This window comes from Martes martes (genome assembly GCF_963455335.1).
Source record: "Martes martes genome assembly, chromosome: 16".
In the NCBI taxonomy this organism is placed as follows: domain Eukaryota; kingdom Metazoa; phylum Chordata; class Mammalia; order Carnivora; family Mustelidae; genus Martes; species Martes martes.
Window position 1 is genome coordinate 47,368,047 of NC_137904.1, and position 13,398 is coordinate 47,381,444.

Consider the following 13,398-nt stretch of genomic DNA (forward strand, 5'->3'; position numbering starts at 1 on the left):
GAGGGAGAAGCAGGCTCCCTGCCAAGCAAGGAGCCCGATGTGGGACTCGATCCCAGGACTCTGGGATCATGACCTGAGCCCAAGGCAGCTGCCTAACCAACTGAGCCACCCAGGCGTCCCTCAGGTCATGATTTTAGGGCTGTGGGACTGAGCCCCATGTCAGGCTCCACACTCAGTGGGGAGTCTGCTTGGGATTATCTCTCTCCACCTCTGCCCCTCCCCGATAAAATAAATAAATAAATCTTTTAAAAAGAAACCTTTTCATGCTAGAACATGGTTATTGCCTTTTGTTAATTCAGGTATTTCTTATGCCCCTCACTAAGATGTTATAGTTTTCATCTCTTCAGATAGGTTCTGTAATTGTCTTTTTTTTTTTTAAGATTTTCTTTATTTATTTGACAGACGGAGATCACAAGTAGGCAGAGAGACAGGCAGAGAGAGAGGAGGAAGCAGGCTCCCCGCTGAGCAGAGAGCCCGATGCGGGGCTCCATCCCGGGACCCTGGGATCATAACCTGAGCCAAAGGCAGAGGCCTTAATCCACTGAGCCACCCAGGCGCCCCTGTAATTGTCTTTTTAAGATAATTCCCAAGTACTTTAATTGCTCTTATGAATGGAGCGCCCTTCCCCATTTCTGTACTGACCACTAGTATGGAGAAACACAATTGATAATGATACATTTGCTTTCTAGTCACCACCCTTAAACTCTCTGATTAGTTCCAATTGTTTTTTTATTAAAGCTTACTGGGTTTTCTGAGTACACAATTATATGTCAGAAAACCTCTCCCTCCTCCCTTTTTTTTTTTTTTACCTTTTTTTCCTCTATGGTTATACCAACTATTTTATTTCTTATGTATTGCATTTCCTAGAACTTCCAAAACAATATTAAATAATAGTGATGAGGGGCGCCTGGGTGGCTCAGTGGGTTAAAGCCTCTGCCTTCGGCTCAGGTCATGATCCCAGGGTCCTGGGATTGAGACCCACATCGGGCTCTCCGCTCTGTGGAGAGCCTGCTTTCTCCTCTCTCTCTGCCTGCCTCTCTGCCTACTTGTGATCTCTGCCTGTCAAATAAATAAATAAAATCTTAAAAAAAAAATAATAGTGATGATAATGAGTGTCCTTGTCTTGCTCTTGATCTTCAAGGAAATGTTGCTAGTGCGTCACTAATTAGAAATTAGTTTTGGACAAATAGTTAATTATCATAATAGGAATTTCCTCCACTCTTATTTGACTTAGACTTGTTATCGGAAATGTCTAGAACTTTATTTAATGATCTCAGCACCTCCTGATGTTTATGTGGTTTTTTTCCTCCTTTATTTTGTTGATGTGGTAAATTTTTTGATAATTACTTTTGGTATCAAACCAACCATGCATTCTTGGGAAAAAATCCTATCCTCGCCATACTCAGGTTTTTCATTTTTATTTTTTATTTTTTTATTTTTATTTATTTATTTATTTGACAGACAGAGATCAAAAGTAGGCAGAGAGGCAGGCAGAGAGAGAGGTGGGGAAACAGGCTCCCTGCTGAGCAGAGAGCCCGATGCAGGGCTCGATCCCAGGACCCTGGGATCATGACCTGAGCTGAAGGCAGAGGCTTTAACCCACTGAGCCACCCAGGCGCCCCTGGTTTTTCATTTTAAAATGGCTAAATGTGTCAACCTTCTCTTTTACGGTTTTTAAGTCATATTTAAGAAGACATTCCTTCCCCAGGGTAATTTTCTTATATTTTTGTCTGATACTTTTTCTTTCCTACATTTAGGTCTTTACCCAGATGGAATTCATTTTTTTTTTTTTAATGAATGAGGTTTCTAAATATCTTTTCTTTCCAAATGGTAAGTGATTATATCATTTACTAAAGTGCATTCTTTCTCTACCAGCTTGAAATGGCTCATTTAACAGAACTAAATTCTCATATGAACATGAAATTTATTTTGGGGCACTCTGTGCTACTCTACTGATAAGCTCCTTTCCTAGGAACTTGCTGTCGTTCTATATTACACCTCACCTTGTTCTTTTTCTTCACTGTCCTTGGGCATCTTGTCTTGCATATGATTTTAGAATCAGCTTACAGAATTCTATGAAAAAAACTTGCTTAAGATTTTGGGAGTTTTTTGCATCTATAAATTATTATGAGGACAATTGACATCTTTACGATATCAAGTCTTCCTATCTAGGAACTTCATCTCTCTTTTCTTTTCTTTTTAAAGATTTTATTTATTTATTTATTTGACAGACGGAGATCACAAGTAGGCAGAGAAGCAGGCAGAGAGAGAGGAAGAAGCAGGCTCCCTGCTGAGCAGAGAGCCCGAGGCTGCGCTTGATCCCAGGACCCTGGGACCATGACCTGAGCCGAAGGCAGAGGCTTTAACCCACTGAGCCACCCAGGCGCCCCATATCTCTTCTCTTTATTTGCTTTATATAAACCATCAGTAAAATTTCATAGCTTTTCTCAAGTGAGTTTTGCCTATTTCTTGATAGGTTTGTTACTGGTTATTGTCTAGTCTTTATTATATCGTGAATAGGCCCTTTTCAAAATTGCATTTTCAAGAGCACATGGCTGGCTCAGTGGGTGGAGTGTGCGACTCTTAATCTCAGGGTTGGGGTACGTGGGTGGATCAGTTGGTTAAGTGTCTGCCTTTGGCTCAGGTCATGATCCCAGACTCCTGGGATTGAGCCCCACATCAGGCTCCCTGCTCAGTGGGAAGCCTGCTTCTCCCTCTCCTATTTCCCCTGCTTGTGTTCCCTCTCTCACTGTCTCTCTCACTCTCTGTCAAATAAACAAATAAATCTTGAAAAAAAAAAAAAATCTCAGGGCTGTGGGTTTGAGCCCCGCACTGAGTGTAGAGATTATTTAAAAACTAAATCTTTAATGGGACGCCTGGGTTGCTCAGTCAGTAGAGTGTCTGACTCTTGATTTTGGCTCAGGCTGTGATCTCAGGGTCATGCGATTGAGCCCTGTGTCTGGCTCCCTACTTAGCAGGGAGTCTGCTTTGGATTCTTCTCTCCCTCTGCCCGTCTGCTCGCTCACACACACTCCCTCTCTCTCTCTCAAAATAAAATAAATAAATCTTTAAAAAATAAAGTCTTTAAAAAAAGCAATAAAAATAATAAATAAATAAAATTGTGTTTTCTAATTCATTTTTTTTATTTGCCAGAATGTAGGAAAGCAACTGCTTTCTGGATGCAGATCTTGTACTTGGCCACATTACTGATCTCTCTAATAGACTGTCATGGGTTCTCTTAGGTTTTTCAATTAAATGATGATATAGTTTGCAAATAATGACAGATACTTTCTATCTTTAGCCCTTCTATATTTAGTTCCCTACCCTCTACTGCCCATTAGGAATGGGCATTAATTTTTTTTAATAAAGATTTTATTTATTTATTTATTTGACAGACAGAGATCACAAGTAGGCGGAGGGGGCAGGCAGAGAGAGGAGGAAGCAGGCTCCCTGCTGAGCAAAGAGCCCCATGCGGGGCTCTATCCCAGGACCCTGAGATCATGACCCAGGGGCAAAGGCTTTAGCCCACTGAGCCACCCAGGTGTCCCATGGAATGGGCATTAAATTTTATCAAATGTTTTTTGGCAAGGGCTGAGATGATAACAGTGCTTCTCCTTTAATCTTTTTTGTTTTTGTTTTTGTTTTTTGGGTTTTTCAGTCGGGCTCGTGGGGCTCAAACTCTCAACCCTGAGATCAAGATTTCCAGGCTCCACTGACTGAGCTGGCCAGGAGCCCCATCCCTTAATCCATTAATACAGGAGGTAACGTAGGTAGATTTCCTGATGTTGACCTGGTAATAATATAGATAATAATTATCTATAATACAGATGATATATTAATATAATAATATAGATAATTATTATCTATTCCCTCTTGTATTTCCCTCACACCTCTCTCCCTGCTTTTCTCATTTCTCCATCAAGCCAGCCTACCAAGGGTACAGATGGGATTTCTGGAATGCAGGAGTCATGGTTATCCTGGAAAAGCTCATCCCAACTCTTGGGATATATTAAAAGGGTTAAGGAACAGGGGCTGTTTCTGGAGGATATAAATGATGAATGTTTTCCCAGGAAAGATTTTTTAGGTCCCACTGTTAGAACCCAGGTCATTCAGCAAAGAAAAGTAAGATTTCTCTCTAATACTCTAGCAAATAACTCATGTTTTCCTTTGGGAATGAGGCAGAATTGAGCTGATTTGAAACTCTTGTCCCCTACCCCCAACACATCTTCATTCCTTCCTCAAGCAGAACAAGGGAAAGCTATCAACCAATAATCATCTTGTTACATTGCATAGTTCTTTCCCTGTCCCAGCCATCGGACTGCCACAATAAACAAAAAAGCTGAGTGCTCACTGTGGCAGGGGTTGTTTTAAACACCCTAAGCATACCATCTCCTTTTCAGCTCCATCGCAATCCCACAAGATAGATACTATTATTAGACTCATTTTTCAACAAGAAAATTGAGACTGAGAAGGGTAAGCAACTTGCCCAAGATCCCAAGGCTAGTAAGTGATGGAGCTTGGTTCCAACCCAGGCAGTCTGACGGCAGACTCTGCTCTACTGCCTTACAATGGTATTATATATTACGCTCTCATGATCACATTGTTGTAATAGTCCCATGTTTATATAATAATTATAATCCTTTTTATGTAACTAGCATTATGTATTCGGCAAACACTTTCAGATATATGGACTGTACCTAATTTTCAACACCCGGAGAGAGTTCCTGACTCTCATCTTTGCATTCCTGCCCCCCCCAGGGAGCCCCACTCTTGTACCCAGAGAAGTGAGGGCAGAGGGTGCCTGGCCCGACCGTCTAGGTCTATGCTGTCTGGCTTAATGGCAGTCCCAGCTCCCCGCGGGGAGGGTTTGAGCTGAGGAAGAGCCACAGAGCAGCCCAACATTCTAAGCAGGAAATTAAAAAGGGCACTGGCAACGGAATGCGCATAACCTTTACAGTCCTCTCCTCTCCGCCTCCTGAGGGCCAGGGAGGCAGACTGTTTGCCTAATGAGATGTTTTCCTTCTTCCTGAGACTGCGCTGGGGGCACGGGGTTGGGGGGGGGCAGTTAGGGTGACACTTGGCAGGGCTGCAGCTGGGACGCCTGGGTCCTGGTGTCTGCTCTGCATCTGACCGGTGGGGAGCTCTTTCCACCAGCAATGGCAATGTCACATCAGCTTCCCCTCTTTGAGAGCCAGAGAGAGAACAGCTTCGGATCTGCTCCCACCCCAGGGGGATGGGGAGATTAATGAGAGAACGTTTGTCAAGTTTGCTTTGATCCCCGGTTGGAAAGAGCATTTCAGCCCAAAGTACAAGGGAGATGATTCTTTAATAAGATCTTCAGGGTTCCGAGCCAGCCACAATCACGTCCTGTTTCTAACCCAGGGCAGCTCATTAAAACCCAGAGGCTAGTTCGCTGCCGAGCTGGGTCTGGGAAGCCAAGATTCAGTTGTTTTCGGGGTAGGCTCCTCTGCCCACTCTCTTAGGGTTAAGGTTGAACAAGCCCCACTTCTCTAGAAGCCCCTGGACAATTTCTGAGGACTTGAGGGGATCTGCCTGCAGACACTGGGAGCTGGGAAGGTGGAGAAGGCAGCTAGCCCCTGGATGTTCTGTTTTCACAGGGGTTGCTGTAGCCCCCTTCCTTACTCTCTTAAATCTCTCACGCAAGTGTGTTTCTTGTCCTCAAGCTTCAAAAGAGCAGGACCCCCTTCTGATGTAGTCTGGGCACCCCAGATACCTAGACACCAAATTCAGCATGCACTAGATGCTGTATGGTGTTTGTCCTAGGAATGAATGAGAGCCAGGGAAGAGCAGGGTCTGAATCCCAAAGTTTAAAAACAATTACTATTATAGCTACCATTTGTTGAGCACGTAATTATGCATTAGGCCCTATGCTAGCAGCTTTACAAATGGTGTCATTTAACTTCTGCAACAATCTCAGTCTGTAGTTACTGATACAATTGTTACAGTCGTACACTACAGGGGAAACTGAGGCTCAGAAAGGCGCTTGTCGTAGGGATGGTAAGTAGCAAGGCCAGAACCTGACCTTGTTCTGATGGTCACCAGAGGCATTATTCTTCATCCTAGGCTATTCTGCTCTGCAGCCTGATTTCTGCAGAGTTCCTACCTCCCCTGACTTTAGTACCACAGGGCAACATCCAAAGACCACTGGTTCTTTCTACCAGGGTCGTTCAGAGGAAGGAGCGGTCTTTTTTTGGCTTTTTATATAGACAGTTATAAGGCCATAATGGATGATAATTTTGTTTATTTCTTTCTAATTTTATTTGTATTTCTTTCTCTTGTCTTACGGTTCTGGCTAGGACATCTAGTACAATCTTGAATGGTGGCAACAATAGTGAATGATCATATCTTTTTCCTAATTGTACAGGGGATCTCCTGTTATTTCACTTTCTGCTGGTTTAAGGAAATTTACCTCTATTTGTAGTTTACCAAAAAATTTTTTTAAAAGATTTTATTTATTTATTTGAGAGAGAGAGAGTGAGTGAGCACAAGCAGGGGGAACGGCAGAGGGAGAGGGAGAAGCAGGTTCCTCGTTGAGCAGGGGACCCAACAGGGAGCTCCATTCCAGGACCCTGGAACCATGACCTGAGCTATAGGCAGATGCTTAACCGACTGAGCCACCCAGGTACCCCTTAGAGATTTTATTTATTTATTTTGAGAGAGAGAGAGCAAGCAGGAGAGAACAGGGGCAGAGAGAGAGAATCTCAAGCCGACTCCACACAGAGCCTGAGGCAGGGCTCGATCTCATGACCCTGAGATCATGACCTGAACTGAAATCAAGAGCCAGATATTTAACCAGCTGAGCCACCAGGCAACCCTAGTTTACCAAATTTTTAAAAATTCATGGATGGGTACTGAATTTTATTGAATTCTATTTCTGTGCCTAATGGGATAGGTTTTCTTCTTTAATCTGTAAATGTGTAAATTGTATTAGATTTTCTAATCTCAAACCATATTCATATTCCTGGGATAAACCCCACTTGGTCATGATTTTTTTTTATATATAAACTATTGGCTTCTGATTGCTAATATTTTATTTGAGATTTTTACAACTACATTTATACAGGAAGATTGGCTGGTAACTTTCTTTGTCTGATTGTTGATATCACAAAATAGACTGGAAAGGTTTTCTTTCTTTTTTTTTTTTAGGGAGATTTTGTATAAGATTAATTTCTTGTAATTGCTTATACATTTCTGGTGGAGTTTCATGGGGGGATGTTGTTTTGTTTAGTTTGATGGGGAGATTTTAAATGAATTCAATTCCTCAATGGTTCTAGGTGTGTTCAAAATTTCCATAACTTCTTGAGTCAGCTTTGCTATTTTGTTTCCCTAGAAAATTGTCCAAAAGCATTGTCAAAGGGTGTTCTACTGAAGTCTCTTTTTCTCTTTAATCTCCAAGTAACTGAAGTTATGCCCCTATTTTCATTCCTAAGATCATTCTATGTTTCTTTTCCTTATATCTTAACCAACATTGCCAGAGGGTTGGCTTTTTTAACTAGTCTTTTCCAAGATATAGCTTTTGGTTAAGTCAATCCTCTCTATTACATAACAAAATCCTATTTCATTAATGTCTTTGAACTCCTTTTAAAAAATTTCCTACACGTGTATTCTGTTGTTCTGTTCTATCTTAAAGGGCCAGAAGTGCCAAAACCAAGAGGGGAGGCATCCTAGGAGCGGTAGCAGAAGGCATAGTTTTCTGTCATACAGATAGTCTTTCCATTCCTTCCTTCATTCAATCAAATTATTTACTGAGCGCTCCAGTAACTAATTTTCGGCAGCTGGCACAGCTCTGCAATCAGTTCTTCCGTAGGGATGTGCGGAGAGGGTCTTAGCGACTCCACACAGGTGTGCAGGAGTCCCAGGTCTCCAGTTCTAGTGAACGGGAGGACCTTTCACAGAGCGGATGCACAGAGGACAGGACCCGGTGCAGCTGTACGGACCCAGCCCAGGTGCCGTACAAATGAACAGAGGGACCCCGATCTCCACGCAGATGTGGAAGGAAGAGCCCCGCTCCCCGCACCGCCCCCCGTCCTGTTGAGAGGACACCACCCAGAACCTGCTCGGTCTCCACGCTGCACCTTTGGGTCTGGCACAAAAACTGCTTCCGCCCTGAGCGACGGGGTCCACCTGAGTGCCGGAGCCCGCGGGGCAGACTCCGCCGTGGGTCAGAGCTTACCCTTCGTCGGTTCCCCGCCGCTGCTGTCGCCGCTCGCAGCCGGGTCCCTCCGCCGCAGTCCGGAGCCCCAGACCACCCGAAGGCGCTCCCCACACCCTCCTTCCCACCCGCGCCAACCTGGGCCCCGCGCCGCACGTTCAAATTAGCCGGGTCGGCTCATCCGCGCTTCCCATTGGTCCCCGTCCCGACCGCTGATTGGCTGTTTCCTAAGTAACAAAGTACAACCTCGGAGGTGCCGGGTGCAGTCAACTGTGCGCCTGCGCACTTCCCCTTCCTGCTTGCTGGTTTTGAGATCGTCTCTGGGCTTGCCTCGCCAAACCCACAGACACCTGTATGGGGCTGGGGTACCGGGAAAGCGCGGCCCACTCTGTCGTACCTGGGACTGGGTTCATCACCAGCTGCAGCAGCCAGATACCAAACACGTTTTCAAGTCTTTTTCTGTGGGCTAAGACGGCGTCTACCGATTCAAGAGGGACTTTTTAGCCGCTGTCCAGGGGCTCTTCTCACTCCGCGACCCTCCCAAGAATGGACTTTTGAGAACAACCTTCAGATGGGAAAGCCATCGGAGACAGAGAATGGCAATTCCACCCCTTCGACGGTGTCAGGAATATTATGGACTGATTGTTGAATACGAGGCTTGGCCCCTTAGAGCACCACTGTCTACATCCTTCATAACCGCCTGCTTCTTGGATTCTGGTAGGCCAACCTCATGCTGATCCTCAACACTGGAGGTTGTGGAGGTCAAAGAGAGAGCCCTGCACTGAAATCAGGAATCCTAATTTCAGCCACTATTAGTGCCGAGACCTCGGAAGTGTCAGTTTCCTCATCCATAAAATGGGGTGAATAGCCTGCCCTTCCTTCTCACCTAATACAGCATGTATGTGAAAGCCCTCCAAACCCCCAGCATTTGTAAGGGGATAGCTTTGTATGAATCTGATCAGGATGAAACAGGTGGTGGCCGCCAGGAGCTTGCCAGTTTCATTCGCCTGATCTGTCCCCACCCTGGGACAATGAGCAGGTCTGAGGCATGTGAGAAGCAGGAGGCAAACTTCCCTCAAGATAGTGGAGTCACTGGGGCGCCTGGGTGGCTCAGTGGGTTAAAGCCTCTGCCTTCGGCTCAGGTCATGATCCCGGGGTCCTGGGATCGAGCCCTGCATCAGGCTCTCTGCTCTGTGGAGAGCCTGCTTTCTCCTCTCTCTCTGCCTGCCTCTCTGCCTACTTGTGATCTCTGTCAAATAAATAAATAAAATCTTAAAAAAAAAAAAAAAGATAGTGGAGTCACTGTTTAATACCTGGTTGATTTGATCCAAACTCTTCATTCACCTACCTGGACCTCCCTTGCCCGCTACACAATGGGTTAGCATTGTTGTATTGGGGGAGAATAAAATGAGAAAACGATGGGAAGGTGCTGTCACTGTAAAGCTACAAGAAAACCAGGGTATTCTTGCCATCTGCACTACCCAAGAGAAATACAACTGTTGAAGAATGGATTCCAGTTAGGGACCCCCTCCCCTCTCACAGGGGTATGCATTTTTTAAAAAAGATTTTACTTATTTATTTGACAGAGAGAGATCACAAGTAGGCAGAGAGGCAGGTGGTGGGTGGGGGAAGCAGGCTTCCTGCTGAGCAGAGAGCCCAATGTGGGGCTGGATCCCAGGATCATGACCTGAGCCGAAGGCAGAGGTTTAACCCACTGAACCACCCAGGCACCCCAGGGGCATACATGCATTTTAACAGAGTTTCAGGGTGTAGTTAAGGGTTTGGGGTCCCCAGGAGCCACCAGGGGAACAAGTTCCTTTTGTGTCCTTGTCAGACAGGTCTTGCCTTGGTCCACTTCTGGTTTGGATAATGAGCTGGAGAAGGTGAGGCGAGGCAGGGGCCAGAGGCTGTCTCAGCTGTGGGCAATGGGAAGGGGACACTTAGCTTGTTGCAAAGATTAGAAATAATGCAAGTGTAGCACACTGCAGACATTCGGTGAAATGGTCATAGGTGTTCTTGTGTTCATTCTTCCAATAAGTATTTATTGGTGGGCCCAGAAGATAGAGTGGAGAGTGATAAACGCCACCTCCTACCTTCATGGAGCTTGCCAGTCTATGGGAGAAAACAGACAATTAAGCAAGTACTAAAAACAATGTGGTATATGGACTATAACGAGAACAATAGAGGGGGTCGGGGGGGAAGAGGCATGCAAGTTGGAGCAAAAGGAGCTGTTCCTTGGATCTCAGAAGCCAAGGGAAAGGGGTTTTGCAGGCAAGAGAGTCAACGGAGTCCGTGATGCTGAGAAGCCTTGGTAGGGCGTGCCCAGGCCCACCTTAGGGAATACAAATGGAAAAGCCCTGGGCCCTACGCTACAGATGTTGATAAAGGGAGATTAGCCTGGCATTGGCCTAATCCGAATTTCCAGGCCTAGAACCCAGATGTGAGGGTTAGGTGAAGAATTTTTGCCCTGTACGGTGGCAGATGTTTCTGAACTGATATGGCCAATATGCTGTGAAAGGTGACAGGCTCTCTGCTCTTGTGAGGTGTGTGGATATCTTACGCTCTGCAACAGGCAAGACCCCCCACCCTACATGCTCAGAGGAGGCGGGGGGCGGGGAGCACGTCCTTTCAACTGCACACTTCTCACTGCACGTCCTTTGCACGCAGGTGTGGCAGTCACTGCTTCAGATATAGAACGATTTTAAAAGGTCCTTTAACCAAGTCCGAGACCTCGTTCAAGGTCTGGCCTAGCACGGAAGTCAAGCGCAATGAGGATTGAAAAGTGTTCCCTCGGTTTATCAACAAGAAGGTCATCATAGGTGGCCTTGGCAGGAGCAGTTTCAGAGAAGGGCAGCAGCCGGAGTGGGAGGTGAGAAAGGAGTAACTATTCTTTCAAGACATCTGGCTGTCCAGGGGAGCAGATGAAGGAGACAGAGGCTGGAGGGAGATGTGTGGTCAAGGGAGGATTTTTAAGGAGACACGTAAATGATGACGGGAAGGGGCTAGATACTGAGGGAGCTGCTGAAGAGTAAGGAGAGCTGTGATGATCAGTTAGGTGAAGTCCCCAAGAAGGTGGGAGATACAGTGATCAACCACTCCGGTTAGTCTAGCTGGGACTGAGGGGCTTACCAGAATATGGGACTTCCAGTTTGAAAACCAGGACATTCTTGGGCATGCAAGGACAGATTTGGTCATCCTGGCGGGGGAGGGGGGCGTGCTTGGATGCAGGGCACAGGGGCAGGCTGGGCCTTGGAAGGGGGGACCGCTCTCCCATGGAGGCAATGGGGGGAGAGGAGAGAACCAGATGCAGAGAAGTTTGTGGATTTTACAGTAGAAGTTGGTGGGAGGTAGGAGATGTGATCACCCATTGGATAATTAGCTTCACGTTCCATCTCCGGCCTTTGCTGCCAGGCCTCACACATAATAGGTCCTCAGTAAAACTGGCAGAAGGGATTAGAAAATGGATGAGATTGGGGGCAGGTGTCACAGGTTGGGTCCTCTGTGGAGCAGACTCCGAGGTGGGGATCATGGGGCGGGAAGTTTACTGGGGTGTGCTGTTGGGACGAACAGGTGTGGAAGAGAAGGAAGGGAAGCAGGACTGGGCAGAGGGTTTCTTGGAACTCACACAAACAAGGGCCTGACCCACTGAAGATGTTCAGTAATGTTGGAACAAGCAGAGCAAGTAGAGACAGGCGGACCACGGCCTCGAGATATCCCTGTGTTCTCACCCCAAAACGGAGGCCATAGAACAGAAGGTGGGGACGTGGGGGAGTCCACATGGGACACGGGACAACTCAGGGTGCCTATTCTCAACACTTAGCTCCACATCTTTTGTGCCCCCAACAGACCCTTTCCCTAGTGCCCCACATTTGCTTTGGGGTTACCGGGGTGGGAGAACACCTTCATCTTCTTTGACGATCATCATCACCATCCCAGACATTGAAGTGCCACCAAAAGATGTTTAAATCACGGGGCTCAGGGGACTTGGGTGGTCATGCTAGTAATGCATTTGCATTTTGCTTTATAACTTAGGAAAACAGGTTCTTAATGCACTATCTCACAACGACCCTTCAAGTAGGTATTTTGACTGGCCCCGTTATATAGATGAGGAAACTGGGACTCACAGAGGTCACATGTCTTTTCCTAAAACACCGAGCCTGGCCAGGACTTGAACCCACTTCTTCTGTCTCCACTTGCTGCATGTCTACCGTTTTCTGCTGTCTCTGCACCAACATGAGCAACCCTGGCTCCCTCTCGGGGTCTCTGTTTTCCCAGCTGTGTAATAAGGAGTTATCCATTCGGTGGTTTTGATTCTCAGTTTTGGTGGATGGGACAAATGGGGAGCACGTTGAAAGCAGGTAGTTCCCCCCTTTTTCCCTCCAGCCCCCAGCTGCCACCTCTCAGGAACCTTGCTCCCCCTCCCAGTTCCCCACATGTGCAGACTCTTCACTTCCACTTTATTATCACCTCATTTGTAGGATTTTAAGGTTTGTTACCTGGAAGGGAGCGAGGAGCTCACACCTCCAGTTCCGCTTTTCAAATATACCTTCATTGCTTGTGAAAATAATCTTATTAACAGCATCTAACCTGCTACAGCTTATGGGGGCACTCAGATAAATAAATGCTGAAGGAACCAGGGCAGGGGAAATAGCACAGCTAGCTGGGGTAGTGCGGCCTCTGGACCCCTGGGATTTTCTCCTGGCCCTTGGGGTCCTGTGAGGGTCGAGAGAATGCAGGTGAGGCCCCGGGAGCCTGGAGCAATCGGCTGTCTTCTCTGAGCCCTTGCCTCCTGCCTCCTCCTCTGGTGTTCAGAGATCCTCCGGGGAAACAGCTCCCATGCCTCCGCAGCTCCCCTGTCTCCTGGATGCTTGTCCGGGATTGATTCTCCGGGCAGCTCCCCCTCCGAGCGGTAAATGGAATATCGGTTACCAGGAGTGAGGCGGGAGGCAATTAACCCCCAGACCTCGCCATGGCAGATGTGTTTGTAGCAAGCTGATGCGGCGAGCTGAGCGCACCTGCCTTGCTGTCCTGCAAAGTCATCCAATTAGGACAGTCCCCAGCGGTGGGCTCCTGCTGTCCCCTCTGGTGCCCATGACCCCAGAAAGCAGGGCAGCCCCAGCCCCTAGGGCTAGCAGCTCGCTGGGCACAGGATGGCCTACCGTTCCTTGTGTGGGTGAGCTCCAGGCCCACCTCCGTCCTCGCACCCCCTGGCAGGGACATTATTC